Source organism: Palaemon carinicauda, chromosome 4 (assembly GCF_036898095.1).
Source record: "Palaemon carinicauda isolate YSFRI2023 chromosome 4, ASM3689809v2, whole genome shotgun sequence".
Lineage (NCBI taxonomy): Eukaryota > Metazoa > Arthropoda > Malacostraca > Decapoda > Palaemonidae > Palaemon > Palaemon carinicauda.
In genome coordinates this window covers 72965345-72978678 of record NC_090728.1, presented here as the reverse complement: position 1 = coordinate 72978678, position 13334 = coordinate 72965345, and the positions used below count along the sequence as shown (strand labels likewise).

Genomic DNA, 13334 nt, shown 5'->3' with positions numbered 1-13334 from the left:
TACACAATTAGACAATTTAAGTCATCATTAATATTCTTTGGAATAAGAAATCTTTATTTCTCCGAAACATGTAAAGACAACCAAATAAAATATCGTTATCAATATCTAACATAAGCTTCAAAAATATTTTTTTTTTTTTCAAATGAAATGAACCCGTTCCATATTGGATCAATGTATTCATATATTGCAAGAATTAATCTTCCGTCATTTTCTATGCAAAAAATGGCGACCTTTATCTCTTTTTAACGTAGATCCTAGATTCTGTAGGATTACAGTTTAGTGGTAAATACCATTCATGCAAATATCTACAATGCCTTCATTTCTTTTTCAATGCAACAATTAATAAATACCAGACCTGATTCAGTTTTATCACAGCGGATAACATGAATCTGTGTAAGCATGACAAATAGTTTGACTCAACTGTATAGAGAAACATTTGAAATACTTATGCTAACATATACTACTATGCATTTCAGGAAAAAAATAGTGTTTTTCGTAAATATCTCCCATACTAATTACTTGATCAGAATGGTACTTTGACACACCACCCTATTGACCTCCCCCTAATTTTTGATACTTTAATGCACCGGCAAATCTCGTTAATTAAGGCATTTACTCTTGTCATAATAAAGCCCAAGTCAAGTGAATCGGGTAAGTAGGTGGAGCAATTCGAATGGCTACACTCCCCCGTCCCTCCCCTCTCCTTTCCTCCCTTCGTCTAGACCCTCCTCCTATCCCTCCAGTAACCCCCTCCTCCTAGTCTCTCCGGTGTCGCTTACTCTACCTTTTCTGTAACCTGTTATATTTATTAATAACTGATAGAATTGATATGTTGGATCCTTGTTATAATTCTTATTAACATTTCATGATATTGTTGTATTTCGTCAGGGTGTATAAAGTATTTCGTCAGGGTGTATAAAGTATTTCGTCAGGGTGTATAAAGGGTTTATAGCCTTTCGCCTATTTATCCAACTTGATGAACCTGCCCTGATGGCTTCTTTTAACTGTGTTTACATTATGAAACACGTGTTTTCCAAAGGCAGGATTGATGGGCTTTATTCTCCTTAAAAGACTTGAGTGAAATAACCAAAAGCTGTAGAATACAAAATTATGCTGTGACACAAATGATTATAGTATTTAAAACTATGATGAAAAATCTACTAACAACATAATTTGTTGGATTGACATTTGACAATTACACTCACACATACACACACGTATATATATATATATATATATATATATATATATATATATATATATATATATATACACGTGTGTGTATATGTATATAAAAGGAGTGAATTATAGGGTAAATATTAAGATTTACCATTTCATTAATATGCTTGTGTTTCTTATGCCACATTGTGTTATTGTGTGTCCAACAAACCTGAGGTTTCTCCTACCTGTTAATACTAATCCTTATTTTATTGTTAGCCCGTTCCTTTCTGTATATGGAATGGAGATGTAACGTAAATACATTTCTGATTTTATTGGGGCAAATTAACATGCCAGTCATGAATATGATGGGAAAACCTCCTCAGTTAAACAAACACTGAGACAACAAACTGCTTCGGCACAAGCCATAGCAGACACTCAAATTATGATTGTTAATGGTAAAGTGAGAAAATACACAGTAAAAATTTTCGGTCAACTAATATAACACTTGATTACATTTACTCTATGTATCATGGGGGGGTATAGCCCATCAATCCTGCCTTTGGTAAACGTGTTTCATTATTTTTACACAGTTGAAGGAAACCCTCAGGGCAGGTTCATCAAGTTGGATGAAATTCAACAATATCATGAAATGTTAATAAGAATTAAAACAAGGATCCAACATATCAATTCCATCAATTATTAACAAATATAACAGGTTACAGAAAAGGTAGAGTAAGCGACACCGGAGAGACTAGGAGAGGGGGTTACTGGAGGGATAGGAGGAGGGTCTAGACAGAGGGAGGAAAGGAGAGGGGAGGGACGGGGGAGTGTAGCCATTCGAATTGCTCCACCTACTTACCCGATTCACTTGACTTGGGCTTTATTATGACAAGAGTAAATGCCTTAATTAACGAGATTTGCCGGTGCATTAAAGTATAAAATATTAGGGGGAGGTCTATGGAGTGCTGTGTCAAAGTACCATTCTGATCAAGTAATTAGTATGGGAGATATTTACGAAAAACACTTATTTTTTGCCTGAAATTCATTATAGGTAACTCGCACTTGCAAACAGGCAAGGAGAAAAAAAGAACAGAACAATGTAGATTATAATCTTTAAAAATTCAGTAAGACCTATAAAACGTAAACATACGATTCTACGAATCCCATTTACTAAACGATGACAAAATAATTATGACACGAAAGAGTATGCAGCCTGAATTTATAATATTTCATTCTAGGGAATTCATTATGAAAAGGAGAAGAATAACAACAGCAACAACAACAACAACAACAACAATAATAATAATAATAATAATAATAATAATAATAATAATTATAATAATAATTCCATGTATTTCTCACCGAAACAAAAATCTTAACGATAAAAAAATGCGAGTGAAATGAAACCATCAAGTATCAAGTGATGTTTCAACACTCCAAAGAATCTAGTCCCGTCCAACGTTGCGAGTTTAAAAATTGCCTACATTCAAACTTCTGTAACCATTCTTAAACAAAATAAAATCTTCTTTAAATTTCTAACATCAGGTAAAAAGCTACTATTTTATTCTTGACAAAAAATTACATGCAAGAACCGCCTTTAATGAGAATTTCTTAGAGATAAAATATTTATTACCAATGTTAATAACAATGCGATACCTTTTGTAAAACTATCTACCACGTCGTCAAGAAAAACAAAAAGCTGAGAAGACAACCAGTGTACTTTAAAAATCACTTACACTTCAGGGAAAATATCTATTCAATCCTTACGAAGCTCAAGGTATGTTTTATCGTACGAACGCATTAAGATGTAATTTTATATGACTAAAATTGCTCTAACGAGACTAGCATCCAATTCCTGTGGTACATTTGAAAAAGATGTTAAAAAAAAAAAAAAAAAAAAAAAAAAAAAAAAAAAAAACAAGTATGACATAAAATAAGATCACAACACAATTTACAGGATTTCGAAATTTACAGTTTGATATTTGCCAACATCGTGATATTCACAAAACATGGATATGCGCATCTTTCTAAATCGCCCTGTGCCCTAAACTTTGTGCACGCTAAGGTCTATTAGCCTTGGTGCACGCCATCCATGTTCGGGACCTAAGCGATGCTTTCGCCAAGGACGGACGGACGAATAAGGTGATTCCTATAGACCTCCAACCTCAGTCTGTAGGAGTTATACTAATATTTGGAAATCTTACCTCGTGATAATCTACATACAAAACTCTACGCTAGTATTATTTGATAGCAAACAATTTTCGTGTATTTTTCCAAATCTTGTATGCTTCCTGCACACTTTCAATATCATCACAAATTTACAAAAATGAGGAAAAATAAAAAGTCCAAGGACGCTCTCCATTAAAAAATCAAGCAATACAGCTCACGCTTATCATCTCTCCGGCTATGTTATACGAAGTTATGGAATACATTATCTTAACACTAGGCGGAAAAAAAATAAAATAAACATAATAATTATTATTATTATCATTAACACTGTCATTACCATGTATTTTATAAACGGCCTTTTTAGCTAAATATTTTCCTGTAATAATGATAATGTATGGGTACTAAAATTCAAGTTTAAATTTTCCTTGTATTATACAGAGCTCTGCTATGATCCTTTTCCTCTTACATCTTGGCCCCAGGGGGTGTTGTTGTTATTATTATTAAAATGCAAAACTTATTATACTTAATACAAGTACATAAAAACATTAAATGAATCATTACAACGTCCACCCGATGCATCCTTCCAAAGCATGACCAGATACTAACTCTTCTCACACGAACAGCAATAAAGAATGGCCGAGAAGACAAAGGCTGACGGGAGGAGAAGGTTTGGATGAGTGATCGAGGAGTAGGTACAATAGGTAGGAGGGAGAACAGAAAAGGTCAATGTTGAAACCTTAACAAGGACAAATATTAGCTAACAATCTCTCTCTCTCTCTCTCTCTCTCTCTCTCTCTCTCTCTCATAATCCAGGTGGCTGATGATACGTCTCTGTTCCGAAGCCATATTTTTTCAACAACCGATGCTTCCCGTTTTTAGTTACCTTTTATTTTCCTATGGACATTTGTTGAAACAATGCTATGTATTCTTACCTCAAACCCCCACAGCAAATAGAGACGGAGAGATTAATAGGCCTGTCAATATAAAGTTTCCCCCTAAACGTTTGTGCTTCGCCTTGTGCCTCAGTCAGTCCATTGGTACGCTAAAAGGTAAACTCTTTATGAGAAACCCTTCCCTAATCACTTATCGTCATTTACAGGCAATCACACGTAGCAAAAATCATTCAAATCTGCAAATGATCTCTCTCTCTCTCTCTCTCTCTCTCTCTCTCTCTCTCTCTCTCTCTCTCTCTCTCTCTACCATTATTCTCGTTTCGTCGTAAATTTCATTGTTTTCCTCATTCAAGTCACTATATGTAAATTTACATTATTTTTAAGAATTAACTTTTAATATCACGTATTTTGTTATGAAGTCTTACATAACCTGTTTAAGAGAGTTATATGATCCATATGGGATATGAATCTTTATGTCAATCTTTTTCATAATTTTATGAGGTATTACGTCATACTTCTGGGAAAATAGGCAATTCTTATATTTGCCACATGTTTTGGAAGGTTCTCGAAAACCCCAGTGTTAAATTTTTTTTTCCCAAGAACGGTGGGTGTGGAGCAGCTGAGAGAGAGAGAGAGAGAGAGAGAGAGAGAGAGAGAGAGAGAGAGAGAGAGAGAGAGAGAGAGAGTTGCCTGAAACCAAGGTTCGTCCCTTGAATTTTTATCTAGTTGGTAACTCTGGCGTCGCTAAAAGTCGGCCCCAAGCCACGAGAATAATCTATTTAGAATATTCTAGAAGTACCTAAGTCATATATTAACACTCCCAGGGATACATAGCAGCAGGAGAGACCCAGCCTGTCCCGTGAACGAGCCAAAGTGCATCCCTCTGTCTCTCTAGTGCCTATAGTGTGTCCTCTCCAAAGTGATTGAAGTTTAATTACAACATACAGTATATGAGTGTATTGAGTTGAAACTTTATGAAAGACGTTAAAGGTGATTTTAAAATTATTGTGTTGTGATGAGTGTTGGTATTGTAAATGTTTGAAACTGGCCCAAGGAGATTTATGTACAAATGTGAAGTATATTTGAAACTTTATTAGGTTAACTATTTTCATAAAGTGTCAAGACTAATTAATTGTGTGAAATTTAATTTCTATTGAAACAAGTGATAGTATAATTTTCATAAGAATTAATTTCTTTTGCCTTAGTCTAAGTTTTGTTCAGACTTAATATTTCAAGTGATTTATTACCTTTTAGGTAAATTCTTTCAAAGTGTTGCATTTTATATAAAATACATTTATCTCTATAAAGATTGTATTATTTCAATCACCAGTGTTTTCACAGTACTCTCTCGTATCCCAGTTAAGGAATCAAAAGTAAGAAGTTGTTTGAATGAATCTTAATAATAATTACCCAGTGCTGTTTTCAGTGTACTTAAGAGACCTTTGGATACTCAGTGTCTTTATATATTGCTATCTTGGAGTTATATAGCTGTCTCAGAGCTCGGGTATTAATATCCAAGTGTAACAGATTTAATGTAAAAACAAACAGGTGAGTTTTGGAACTAGAGGTTGTGTAACTTGCCAGCAGTAAAATATATATATATATATATATATATATATATATATATATATATATATATAGATAGATAGATTATATATATATATATATATATATATATATATATATATAGATTATATATATATATATATATATATATATATATATATATATATATAGATTATATATATATATATATATATATATATATATATATAGATTATATATATATATATATATATATATATATATATATATATATATATATATATATATATATAGATTATATATATATATATATATATATATATATATATATATATTTATATACTATATTTTGGTTCCCAGATACGGCACCATAATATAATATATATAATTTATATATACATACATACATATATATATATATATATATATATATATATATATATATATATATATATATACATATGAGAGAGAGAGAGAGAGAGAGAGAGAGAGGAGAGAGAGAGAGAGAGAGAGAGAGAGAGAGAGAGAGTATTTAATGTTTAGAAGATATGCACACAATTACATCCCAAATATAATAAACTTTATAGACATACATCTCTGTCGAATTCTTGGCTTTTCAAAGGAATTCAAAAAAGGAGGCAAACCCCCCCCCCCGGGGTCTGCTGTAGATATAATAATACGACAAAATGTTTAATCAAATGTACCTCGCACGATATCTCACTTCGGGTAGGGGTGGTTATTTATTGTGGGAAAGGGTACATCGTGAGACTCGGAAGCCATAATCTAATACAAAATTGCCGAAACTGCCGGGTTGTAATCAGGAAAGTGATAGGGTGTGGGAAGGGTTCAATCTGTGTGCTTGTCTATCTATCGAACTATTTAGCCATCATTACATACATACATACATACATACACAAACACAGATATATATACATATACATATATATATATATATATATATATATATATATATATATATACATATATATAATATAATATATATAGGCCTTTATATGAATGTTACTTGGGCATGCTACTCTACCTTTATAATAAATAAACAACGTCTCAGCGGCGTCGAAAAATCGAACACAGCTCCTCGGACAGATCTATCTGAGGAGAAGCTGTCTTCGATCTTTTGGCGCCGCTGAGACATTGTCTATTCATTATATATATATATATATATATATATATATATATATATATATATATATATATATATATATATATATATACACACACATATATATATATGTGTGTGTGTATATATATAATAATAACGAAACACCAGAGTCGGCATCAAAAGTAACAGGAGAAGTAAAGAAATCATTAAATCGCATGAAAAGAGGCAATAGATGGAGATTTCATAGTAGTAAAACTTATTGAACTTTACAAAAAAAGTCTGCAAGAATACTTTGTACTTACAGCTTAGAAAAACTTCATCATTATACTATGAAAAACTTCATCATTATACTATTTCATAGAAAAAAATTTCTCAAGAAGGTGGTCCTACCAGTATTAACTTCCGCAATAGACACTTGAAGTCTACTAAAGATTTAGAACAGGCTAGTTACAACTCAAAGAGCTATGGAAAGAATAATGATGGGAATAACACTAAGAAATTCGAATAGAGGATGTTCTAACAACATGTAAGACAAAAATGCACGTGGGCAGGATATATGATGCAAATGAGATAATAGATGGAATGACTTGGTCCATAGAGATTGCAAATGAAGTAGGGAAATAAAAAAAATACAATGGATTGAACTAAGAAAAGATACGGGTATAGACTGGCAAAAAAAAGACCATAAACAGACGCGAGTAAAAGCACATGTCCGAGGCCTTTGTCCTACAATGATATAGTTACGGCTGTTGGGTGTATATATATATGCATATATATATATATATATATATATATATATATATATATATATATATATATATGCATATATATTTATATAAAATATATGTATATATATATATATATATATATATATATATATATATATATATATATATATATATATATATACAGAACTTACCCAAACTAGATGAGATTTACTAATTTATTCAATTTTGCTAAACATATATCTAGATCTACAGTGGCTAATATAGTGATACAGAACTTGACAAATGTATGTAATAAATATTCATTTATTTAAGCAAATAAATCTTTTTCTCCGGTAAATTAAATCCTAGTCTCTCTCTCTCTCTCTCTCTCTCTCTCTCTCTCTCTCTCTCTCTCTCTCTCTCTCTCTCTCTCTCTCTCTCTCTCTCTCTCTCCAATAAGTGTTTGCAACAAAATATTGTCCATATAACAACAATCTATAAAGTAATATTTTTCCCATACGAGTAAGGATTAATAGGGATGATTGCTGAATTCAATTTTGCAATGAAACTTGTTTAATCATTATTGACCAATTAATTTCAACCGTAAGCAACTACAACAGAATAAATAAGAAATAAGATTCATAAGACAACAAAGTCGAGCATTTGACAACCTGCAATACTTCTAAAATTCCCGTATCCATAAACAACAAACCAACTAGCAAATAATATAAGGAAATGGATATAGAGAACGAGAGAGAGAGAGAGAGAGAGAGAGAGAGAGAGAGAGAGAGAGAGAGAGAGAGAGAGAGAGAGACGCATGCAAAATAACACTCATTGATTCGGGTGTCAGTTCCACGTGTGCCCAAGTGGCCACTTCATTGGACCCTCTACCGCTCCTCCACATGTATGAAGATCGGGCTAAAATCCAGCAAACCAGAATTAAAGAACAGAATCAATTGACTTTCAAAAGCTGGTAAGAAAATTCGTTCCTACGATGAAACACTTATAGAAGAAAAACTTCAAGTACAAAACCAATCGTGAATATATATATATATATATATATATATATATATATATATATATATATATATATATATATATTCAAATAAGCCATATATTTTTGATACATTAAAATCTGGATTCTCTTAACGACCTCGGGATCAGAGCCCCAGGCGAAATCACACAAAGACAACAGCTTCTGACCGGCCGGAAGTCGAACCCTGGTCCAAGAAACTTGCATTAACATTGATATACCACTTGGACAATGTTAATACAAGTTTCATGGACCAGGGTTCGCCTCCCGGGCGGTCAGAAGCTGTTGTCTTTGTGTGATTTCGCCTGGGGCTCTGATCCCGAGGTCGTTAAGAGAATCCAGACATTAATGTATCAAATATATATGGCTTATTTGAATATGAAAAACACGTCTAAATGTGCAAAATTTATCATATATATATATATATATATATATATATATATATATATATATATATATATGTGTGTGTGTGTGTGTGTGTATATATATTGCTGGCATATCCTTTCATTCTCTTTGTATCAATTCCATCTCTGTGGTTGTTAAATCCTTCAATAAAGATCTAGCAAAAATCAGTACATGGTGTAAATTATGGGGGACGTAGTTTAAAGGACGTTCATGAATGGCAGGAGCAAGGGCCAGGACAATACTCCAAAGACTAACCATACATAAATAATCAGCGCACAAGGCCCTTTCCACAGGTGGCCCAGGGAGGGACAAGGAATGGCTACTGATGACTCAGCAGGTAGACCTACAGCCTAGGTTCCCCAAAATCCGACCTCTCCCTTAGCTTACAAGGAGATAAGGTTGCAGGTATTATAATAAACCGAATTTGAGAGTGACTCGATCTCCCGTCCAGGAGATCGTCGGGAGGTGACGTTTCCCAAAGGCTACCACAACGCTTACAAAACTCAACGCATGATTTTAAGTAGGTCGAGGACAGTGGTTCCTCAACATCCAGATCTTTGCATTGACACTTATGAAAGAGTTGAAGCAATTAAGATAATGGTTATATTTCAAACTATACTTTTTTTTTACAAGTGCATCTATGATCAAACCCATCTACTCAAACTAACCTCATATTTGCCCCATTTACTCTAATGATCTAACATTAGAGATCTCTACACAGCAAAATAACATTACGTCCTTACGGACTTAGCTTGGGTGACCACATGGGAAAGTTGCAACCTATTTCTAGTTATCGGCCAGTTGAAACTTGCAGACTTCATTTCGCCCAATAACTCCACTGACGATGAACTATAAAACTTGAGTAACAACCCTTTAAAATTTAAAACATCGTTTTCACTGGTAACCAGAAAACACCCGGATGGCACCTAGACAAATTTTGCAAAATTTATTCATCAAACATGATTGATACAGACTCTGACATAAATTTATACAAAGGTGGGGATGTCGGTGGTTTATAAAAATAACGTTAGCCGAGGCAAAACTAAAACAAGACTAACCAAAATGTTAGAATATGACTTACACTTATGATTAGACTGAAAATAATCCCCAACCAAACATGGAGAGGAGCAGCATGGTGCATTTTAATCCTCTGTCATCCAGTTAAAGCCTCGCCGCCACCTAGAGGCATTTAATACAAATACCGAATGGGTTTCATATGCCACGAACCAAATATGAATATTTTGAAGATACATATATACTGTATTTGAACGTGAAAAAAATGACTTCCTTCACACCCACATAACTTCATTTGAAGAGATAGAGGAGAGAAATTATCACCAAATTACATTGAAAACTATCTAGTCATTTTAAATAATTGTAAACTAGGTGTAAAAAAAATGTTAACATCACCATTCTAGAGTATAACTAAATGTAAAAGTGATCTACGTCACAATAGTCAAGAACCGAGACCAAATTTAGGGCTGAAAGCGCAATCCACACTGCCAGCAAATCTCTTAGGGAATGTTCGTTATTATACACTTCATTTCCAATACTGTATAATCCTATGATTTCTTGACGCTGCAAAGAAGAACTGTTATAAGATATCCTCAATTTGGAGAACTCTCAATATTTGAATATCTAATCAAACACTTTTTGTAAAATCATTCCCATATTTAAATTTAATGCAATCATTTTCGGATGACAAATTGTCCAGAAAACATGAAATAAACAGGTACGTGGAGGAATTCATCAACTGAATACAGTATCTTGTTAAGTTTCCCCTGTTCCAGATACAAGTACCAATATCATTAAAGTAATTAGGCCTAATCACAAGTCTAACTTTGGAACATTTTCCATCAAATTTTGGAATCTGGTGGGAGAAAGGTGGTATAAGGATCAACTTTAGTGAGCTATAAATTTACTGACCGGGGCTACTTTGCTCTCATGAATTGTTTACTTAGTGTAAGATACCTGCCTATTTCATAATGTTCCTTACGAATGCAGTAAATCTATTTACTAAAAATTGATATTTCCCCATATACAGCGAAAAAAAATTTCATTATTGGGGCTTAATATAAATGATTATGGATTTTACAAGAGTAAAATTTATTATTTCCTCGTTGAAGTATTCATTAAAACACCCAAATGGTTTAAATCTGGTCAGTAACGAAAGCTTCAAACTCATACTGCAGATGTGAAAGAAGACTAAAAGTGAAAGCATTGATTTTATATGCGAGTTACCCAAAACTAAGAGTAAAGATGGATTGTACAGAGCTTTTCCCAAAGATGGCCGAGAGTAGCAGCACTGCTGCTGTCAGGTGACCCTAGCCCATTCATGACCGTGAGTGACTGCAAAGCGGTCTTGCCTTCTTGACCTGTAAAAACGGATGGTCTCTGTTATGTTGCATGCCTCTATAGAGGCTACTAGCCACACCAAAATTTTTCTTGACTTTAGCAAAATTCTGGGATGCCCAGTGGGTGATATCTTTAGATCTACGCGGTCTTGGAAATTCATAGCCTGAAAATTGAACCACTTGGCATCAGAACCCCACATATTCACGTGCGATAAACTTACTCAGCTATGGGTTCCTTATGATTCCTAGTACAAACCCTTGAATTCAACAGGAATGTGTAAAGCTTAGTCGAGATCACACTACATGTCACGCTTTACAGAGGATTCAATAAGTCAACTGTTATTTTCCTTATCAATATCTAATGACATTGACTCGAACCTGACCAGGATAGATAATCCACCTCTGTATAGTTCCATTTTGGATATAATTAATTCCAAAGGTAGGATGAATTCGATATTAAGAATAATTGAGGCTTAATATATGTGTGTATATATATATATATATATATATATATATATATATATATATATATATATATATAATATATATATATATATATATATATATATATATATATATATATATATATATATGCAGAAGAACCACAGGGAAAATGAAAATACGAAATATACGCTTAAGTCCTGACTAGTTTCGTGATACTTCTTTCGTATTTTCATTTTCCCTGTGGTTTTTCTGCATCTGAGCATCACGTTTTCCTGTGATTTTTACGCATATATATATATATATATATATATATATATATATCTATATATATATATCTATATCTATATCTATATCTATATATATATATATATATATATATATAGATATATATATATCTATATATATATATAGATATATATATATAGATAGATAGATATATATATATATATATATATATATATATATATATATATATATATATATATATATATATATATATATAATTCCCATTCTGTGTATAAAATATAATGAACCTTCATATAAAAAAAGGTACTGCTTACCTGCTAACCAGAAAGGATATAATTTCTGAATTTATATGGACAAAAAATGCATCAATCATAAATAGCCATAAACAGTTGATTCCATTAGTTGTCCGTCTCTCGTTGTCTCTAAGCCATTGGGACACCTAACTCTACATCAGCTTCAAATGCATTTAGGTCATAACAATACCAAAAACAAGTGAACTCCCAAACAATGGAGCGATTGCTGCATGCCAAAACTCTCTCTCTCTCTCTCTCTCTCTCTCTCTCTCTCTCTCTCTCTCTCTCTCTCTCTCTCTCTCTCTCTCTCTCTCATATATTACGGTAAGAGAAAATTCAAGTTATTTTGAACATTAAATAAAGCTCGTCAGTTGCCTTCTACCCATAAAAGAAATCTCGTTACTCCAGTGAGTGAGGGGCACAGATATGAATTCTCTCTCTCTCTCTCTCTCTCTCTCTCTCTCTCTCTCTCTCACACACACACACACACACACAAAACTGAAGGCCGAAGTGGATGCTACATGAATGCCGTAAAACACGCTCGCACGAGCTTTAACGATGACATTTATTTGGACTGAGGTGAAACCTCCTAATTCTATAGTAGTTTAGCAGGTCAGTCGCTTAGACTATGTATAAATACCGGGTTCAGAACACCTTAATCCAATCCAGTATGGAAATATTGTTAAAAACTCACATGTTAATTAATAAGGATAAGCGTATCCTGCAATTTTTTTTTACTATATAAAAACACCAATCATTAATTCATTTGCTTTTAATGTAAACGAGTCGCACAAATATTAATACGTTTATCACAAAAGTACTGTAGGTGCATAGTACTCGCCATTAGAGTAAAGCCAACTGTACAACTATCTGTTACCTTCCGTACAATTTTGGAGGGCCTTTACAAAAAAAAAAAAAAATCTTAGCTGCAGGGCACATTATAAACACGAAGTATTCATACAGC

General features: G+C 33.0%; 1 protein-coding gene across 1 annotated transcript in view; it reads right to left on the bottom strand.

Annotated features, from left to right (window-relative positions):
* The window catches only part of Dlg5 (Discs large 5), an 847504-nt gene that overhangs the window by 743504 nt on the left and 90666 nt on the right, over positions 1-13334 (bottom strand). The gene's annotated exons all lie outside the window — the stretch shown is intronic.